This window comes from Nicotiana tomentosiformis, chromosome 8, assembly GCF_000390325.3.
Source record: "Nicotiana tomentosiformis chromosome 8, ASM39032v3, whole genome shotgun sequence".
Lineage (NCBI taxonomy): Eukaryota > Viridiplantae > Streptophyta > Magnoliopsida > Solanales > Solanaceae > Nicotiana > Nicotiana tomentosiformis.
The window spans coordinates 94,443,782-94,451,120 of NC_090819.1; positions in this window are offsets into that span (position 1 = coordinate 94,443,782).

Sequence of the window (7,339 nt, forward strand, 5' to 3'; positions counted from 1 at the left end):
CACTTAATATATATATATATATATATATATATATATATATATTAGAAAAAAATTAATCTTATATATACAGTGTAATTTTTTGACAAAATAATTCGAATGAATCTCTTTCACTACCCACTCATGAGTAGAATACACTCTAAAATAACTTGATACTAGCTATTTGATACTAGTTGTCTCTTTGACATTAGTAGGATCGATATATTCTTGAGGTTCCACATTTCTATGCACAAGACAATGACAGAAAACAGCCTGAAAATAATTAAGATACTACGTACACCAAATAATTTAAGGATATGATTTATGGTAAATATTCTTATAGGCAATAGTTAGTATCAAAATCAACTAGTAGCTCTTCGATCTGCAAGTGATATAAGTCTTTGAGTAGATCAAGTGACAAGCCATTTTACCAATAACGTTTCTCTCTATTAATTTCTATGAAGGAATCTATAAATCTGTTGTTTGAGTAAACTTTGGTTTTGGTTTCAATTCATGAGAAGAATACGAAAAAGATTTAGTACGTTTGGTCTGTACATTTGATCTTTAGTAAACCAAATCAGTGAATATATGACTAATGGTTAGAATATACACTTTTTTCTTAATAAGAAGTAACGCTAAGTGGTTGCTTGACTACTTAAGCAAAGCAGCTAAAATTTAATAAAGCAAAGAGGTATTTTCGTGTTGTCAAAATCGAAGGAATAACATGGGCCATAGAAATGAACAAGTTGCAAGAAAGAAAAGTAGTCATCGTCACTTTTATGTGTCCATATCAATACTCCTATATTATTGTTGGGAACTTGGAATTATTCTATTTTGATTTTAAAAGATAGATACCATTAGATTCCTTCCAAGCCCACCTCTCTCGATAGTGATAGCATCTTCACCCAAAAAGCAAAAGATAGATACTTTCAATGATTCCATATATTCAACCTTCAAAATTACTTTGGTGCATTTATTATCCGATAAAATCATAGTTTAAGTTTTTGATAATTTTGAATAACCGTGTTGATATTTCCTTAAACTAATCAAAACAGAGAAAGTAACTTTCATCTCCAATCTGTAACAACCATTTCTCAAAAGTAGTAAGTTTGGCAGCCTCAGAATCACTTACTCATGATGCGATTTTCCGAATGGGTGTGCGGCATATATCGGAGGGAGTATTATCAACCCTAATATACATGATATCACTAAAATACTATCCTTATATCTAGAAAAACTCTTTAAAATTTTTACCATATATATTACGTACCCAACCAAGTACTTAAAAATATCTAAAAGATTTCTAAACGTAAAACAGTTTTACATGAATATATAATAATTTACTCCACATAGAATAGCATCTATAAGTGCCAACAAATTGTTGTGGCTGGATATTTTTATCATATCATCGAATGTTTCCAAAAATATGATAAACAATTAGAGTGAAGAATGAGATTCCACTTTTCCTCTTTCTAGGGCTGTCGATCTAAGGGGAGGGAATTACCCGGAATCGGTCTGGTCCGTACCGGTACCGCTCAGTTTCGGTCCAATTTGGAAAGGGGGAGGGGAGAGGAGGAGAATAACGACCGGACCGGTCGTTTTGAGTACTAGCTTCCCTTTTTGTATTCCGACATTTTTTCTAACTCTATTTGATGATTTATGACTTGCGTGTATGGTCTGTGTCAATTTTCGAAAAATGTAAATGTGAATTTTTAAAGAAAATAAGGTTTTTTTTACTTTAAAAAATGACTAGAGTTGACTATGGTCAATATTTTTGGTAAATGGCCTCGGATCGGTATTTTGATGATTTCGGTAAGTTCGTATGATGATTTTGGACTTGTACATTTTCTATGTTTGATTAGGGTTACGGGTGACCCGAGCGTGTTTCGGCGCATTATATAAAAAGTTGACAAAATTGAGTTTTAAGTTGAAATCCTTGAGTTTTGATGATCGATTCTTGTTGTTTGATGCTATTTTGGTGATTTGAGTGAGCGAGCGAGTTTATATGATGATATTACACTTGTGTGCATGATCGGATTGGAGACTAAGTGTCATGCCCCGACCTTGGGGAATGCGACCGACGCTCAATCGAGATATCCCAGTCAAGCAAGCCTACTCGATGCCTTCTACCCGACCATACCCATAATTAAAGTGAAAATGAATATCATGAATTAGACAATAAGAGGATGGCATGTACGGCACCAATTTCATCACCATTAGTTACTTCATTACAACTTCCCAAAATACATTACTCATTCGTAGTTTTAGAAGTGGAAGCATGTGTTACAAGTACAACATTTCAAGTTTGACTTACCCAATTCAAAATACAACCCATACTATGTCTACAGAGCCTCTAATTGATACAAAAGAGTAATATGATGGTGCCAACAATAAGGCACCGGCTATACCTCAAAACACTATACATAAGGAACAAGAGACACAAGACCTTGATATGAAGTGGGGCTCACCAAGTCAGCTGAGAAGAGGGTGTACCGCTATCACTGATCGATGTCGTATGTTGTGGAATCACCTGTATCCATTAAAGACACAACACCCCCGGCAAAAAGGGACGTTAGTACATATGGAATAGTACTAGTATATAAGACTAAACACCATCTCAATGAATCGAGTAACAGTACAAAGAGAAAGAAATATGGAATCAATGAGAGCCTCAAATAATATTAAAGCGTCAAATTAAGAGAAAGATAAATTATCAAGTAAATATCAATATTTTTAATTTAGGAGATCTGTAGTACCGATACACCACTGCGCTTTTAGCACGGAGTCTGATATCGGCCCGATCGGCTAAGCCGTCTCACCCCAAGACATCCAATCACAATACCACCATGTGCGCGGCATGGCGTTCGATCTCAGCCCAATCGGCTAAGCCGTCTCACCACAATGTCGTGTGGGTCGACATCATCTTTTGCTAGCAATCATCTCATCCCAATTAAGGGGAATATTCTCAACACATCAATCTCATCCCAATTAAGGGAAATAATCTCAGCACATCAACACGGAAATATATCCCTCAATCACTCTTACACTGGCACGTATAATTTCGGGATTAGGTTATTACAACCTACCTTTCCTCGGTGATCAAGAGATACACCCAAAATATTTATTATAAAAAGAAGTTAAAAATCATTTCATAATCTTTAACGCATCATTTCATTTCATTGGCACTATTGGCCACAAGTATAATTCTCATTCTTGGCACGATAGCCACTTTTTATATCTTATACTTACTTCATTCACTTTCAAGCATCATTATAGGTCATCAACAATAAGAGCATTCGAAATCAAGACTTTAAGTATGTATATGAGTAATAGGAGTCTTAGGCACATTGAGTCTTTCTTCCACAATTAGGCATAATAAACTTAAAATTGAAATATGATTTAAAATCATAACATTTTGCAACATTAGTCATACTTGGACACATTCCCGAAGGAGAACATAATATGATAGAGGCAATTGGAACACATTTTGAGTATATATCTTTCGACACAAAGCTTATTTGGAATTACCAAATTTATTAGATATGACATGGAAAATGAGAAATAAGAACTTCGGCCAATCATACTTGAAATTTATGAGCACATCATGGAATTTGATTCTACAAGAGAAGTTTGGCCAACATACCTCGCTTAAACTTTCCTCAAATTACTACAATGTTCCGAAACCCCTAGCGACTTCAATCTAATTAGAGACATGACAAAGTTGAACCATAATTAGGAAGAGATTAATGGGTTCAGCTCATTTAAGCATTTCATCAAACACTAGGTGTGCAAATTTGACTACAAGGTTTTCTTATAAGATTTCCTTCACCCACAACCCATAACAACCAACAATTCATCCCGGGTAATCGAACGACATCCAAGACACTTCTATTGAAATATGCATGCCATATCATCTAATCCCTGACCCATTTAGACCCGAAACAAACTTGCATGGATGATGTAGGACAAGAACTTACCCAGATAGGTAGTGGCCTAGTGAGTGATTCCCTTGAATCTTCAATATTGGGGCAAGGATTGATGATCAAAGCACTTGGAGATTCCTCCTCTCTCTCTAAAACACTCCCCTCTCTATAAAACAGCCATATAAACCAGCACAAATAACCCCCAAATACATTTTATAAAAATAGGGTCGGGTAAAAAATTTCTCAAACTTAAGCCTCCGAACTGGGTCAGCGATCGCAGACTGGACCGCAAAAGCGATATGCGGTCTGCAAAGTGGACCGCAGAATTGGTCCCAAAAATTGGGCTGATCGGGCTAGGTCTGCGGTCCGTAGACCAGTTATGCGGCCACAGAATACACTGCAGAATCACCCTCCAGAATTTCTCATGCTGAATCAGTGACTAAAGTGCGGCCTACGAAATGATTATGCGGTCGCATAATGGACCTCAAAATATCCTCCAAAAATTAGCTTTTTCTTCTGCTCCACTCCACAGCGGATCGGCGGTCTGCGAAGTAGTTCTGCGGTCGTATAATGAATTGCAGAAACTCCACGTTCTACAACAATTTATCATCCAACTTCCTAACATTTGAAGAAAATTTGGCAAAGTTTCCCCTATAATTGGGCATATCCACCTGTCAAAGAATCCTAGAAACCAGTCCTAACAACATAACCATAATATAACATTGTATCACAATATGAAAACAACATCGACCATAACGTCATAAACATTATGGAACATAATTTATGGAAAGTAATTTCTTAACATTCTCATAGAAAACAACTACTTAGGTATTCAAACAAATGAGGGTACTTCTTCTTCATCTCTTCCTCGACCTCCCATGTGGCCTCTTCAACATGTTGGTTTCACCATAGCACTTTCACGGACGCAATCTCTTTATTCCTCATCTTTCGGACTTGCCTATCAAGAATGGCGATTGGAATCTCCTCATAAGTCAATTCTTAATTAACATCAGTAGCCTCAACCGTAACAATGAGTGTTGGGTCTCCCACAGCCTTCTTCAACATAGATACATGACACACCGGGTGCACCAATGACATCTCTAGTAGTAGCTCATGCCTGTAGGCTACCTGACCAATCCTCTGAATGATTTTATACGGTCAGATATACTTGGGACTCAATTTTCCTTTCTTCCCACACCGCATTATACCCTTCATGGGGGAAACCTTCAAGAATACCCAATCATCCTCTTTGAACTACAAATCCTTGAGACGCACGTCTGAATAGGACTTCTGATGACTCTGAGCAGTTTTAAACCGTTCCTTAATGATTTTAACCTTCTTCATAGCCTGGTGTACGAGGTCTGGGCCTATCAATTCTGCTTCCCCAACCTCGAACTACCCAATGGGAGATCTACATCTCCTACCATATAGATCCTCGAACGGTGCCATCTGAATGCTAGCATGGTAACTGTTGTTGTAGGCAAATTCTATGAGAAACAAATGATCATCCTATCTACCCTTGAAGTTAAGAACAAAATCCTGCAACATATCCTCGAGTGTCTGAATAATCCACTCTGCCTGTCCCAATCCTTATTGAAGTTTCTTCCAAAAATTAGATGTGAACTCTGCCCCTCGATCTGAGATGATAAAAACCACAGTGCCATGCAACATGACTATTTCCTTGATATACACCTGAGCATAATGTTTTGTTGTGTCGGTAGCCTTAACATGTAAGAAGTGTGCTGACTTTGTAAGTCAATACACAATCATCCAAATCGAGTTAAACTTACGAGACATGTGAGGTAGTCCTACCACAAAGTCCATATTGATCATCTCCCACTTCCACATTGAAATTTCTATGTTCTGTAGAAAATACGTTAGCCTACCCCGACACCACGAAACCTCGAGTTCTAGGTAAAATTTTACGAGACCTTACACCGAGAGGCTCGTGTGAGTTTTGGATGCTTAGCGGACTGATTTTTAGCTTAGAAGGAATGCTGGTGCATCAGGTCTACAAGTCTCACATTTGCGAGAACCTGTTCGCAAATTCAAGGTTATGCTCGTATTTGCGATGCTAGAGGGAGCTAGGTCACCTTCACTTTTGCTATGCTCTTTCTGCAAACTCGATGGTGGATAGTTTCGCTTTAGCGAGGTTAATGTCGCATTTACGACTGTGAATAATTTGGGAATGACTCGTATTTGCGAGGTATTGTCCGCATTTGCGAACTGCCCAGGGTTCGCATTTGCGATGCTTTTATCACTTTGCGATATCAGCAGGCTTAGAGACTTTTCACTTTTGCTAACAGTTGATCGCTTTAGCGATTATTGCAATTGAGATATCTGTAGCTGGGTATACTGTGAGGATTTCGGGACTTAGCTCATTTTATCCTATTTTTCAACCCTAAAGTCCATAGAGGCAATTTTGAAAGAGAATGTTGCTTCCCAAATTTATTGGTAAGCATCTTTAACTAGTTTTCAATCAACTTAAACTATGTTTTCATGAATTGTAAAATCAAATCTATGAATTTTAAGGTAGAAATTAGGGGTTTTAGGTAGAATTTAGGAATTTTGTAAAATTGAGATTTGAATCTCAAATTGAGTTGGATTTCAAAACAAAATCACATATCGGAGTTTGGGGGTGAATGGTTAATCGGTATTTGGTCCGAATCTCAGATTTCGACCACGTGGGCCCATGTTGACTTTTGAGATTTTTGCGAAGATTGAACCTTTATTGATTGGGCATGTTTTCTTTAGCATTATTTGACTTCGTTAGATAATATTTGACTAGATTTTGATCGTTTTGAAGAGTATTTCTAAGGGAGAAGATATTTAATTGTAGAAGTTATTCCGGAATAAGGTAAGTATCTTGCTTAGCTTTGTTGTAAAATTTTTTCCTACTAAATGATATTATTTTTTACATGCGGTGGTGATGCATATACGAGGTGACGAACGTATATGTATGTGTCAGGGTTTCCATTCTCGGGAGGGGGGAACTATTTGCTTCATTGTGCCCTATTGAACTTGGTGATACCTTAACATATGCTTCATTTAATTCGATGACTAATAAACTCAATTATCTGTGTTAGAAATCATGATAGAATAAATGACATCTTAAAAGGGATTTAATGTGTTATTTTCGAGATTCATTTGCATACTTAACTTGATCGTAGTTCACGAACCTATATCTAGACGTGTTATTGTCATGTTTCTTGAGCTTCTTTATTCGTTATAAGAGATGATGATTGGGGACTTAGGTCTATGTTTTTCACGATGGGTATTTCTATGCGATTGATATGATATTGTCACGATGAGTATTTTCATGCGGTTTAGGATGAGATTGGTTTGTTGGTTGTTACAGTGCGAAAAAAAAAAGAAAATTAGATTTCTGTTACGATTTCTCGTTCGTTAAGCACTTACATACGATTTACTTTGGTTTCTAT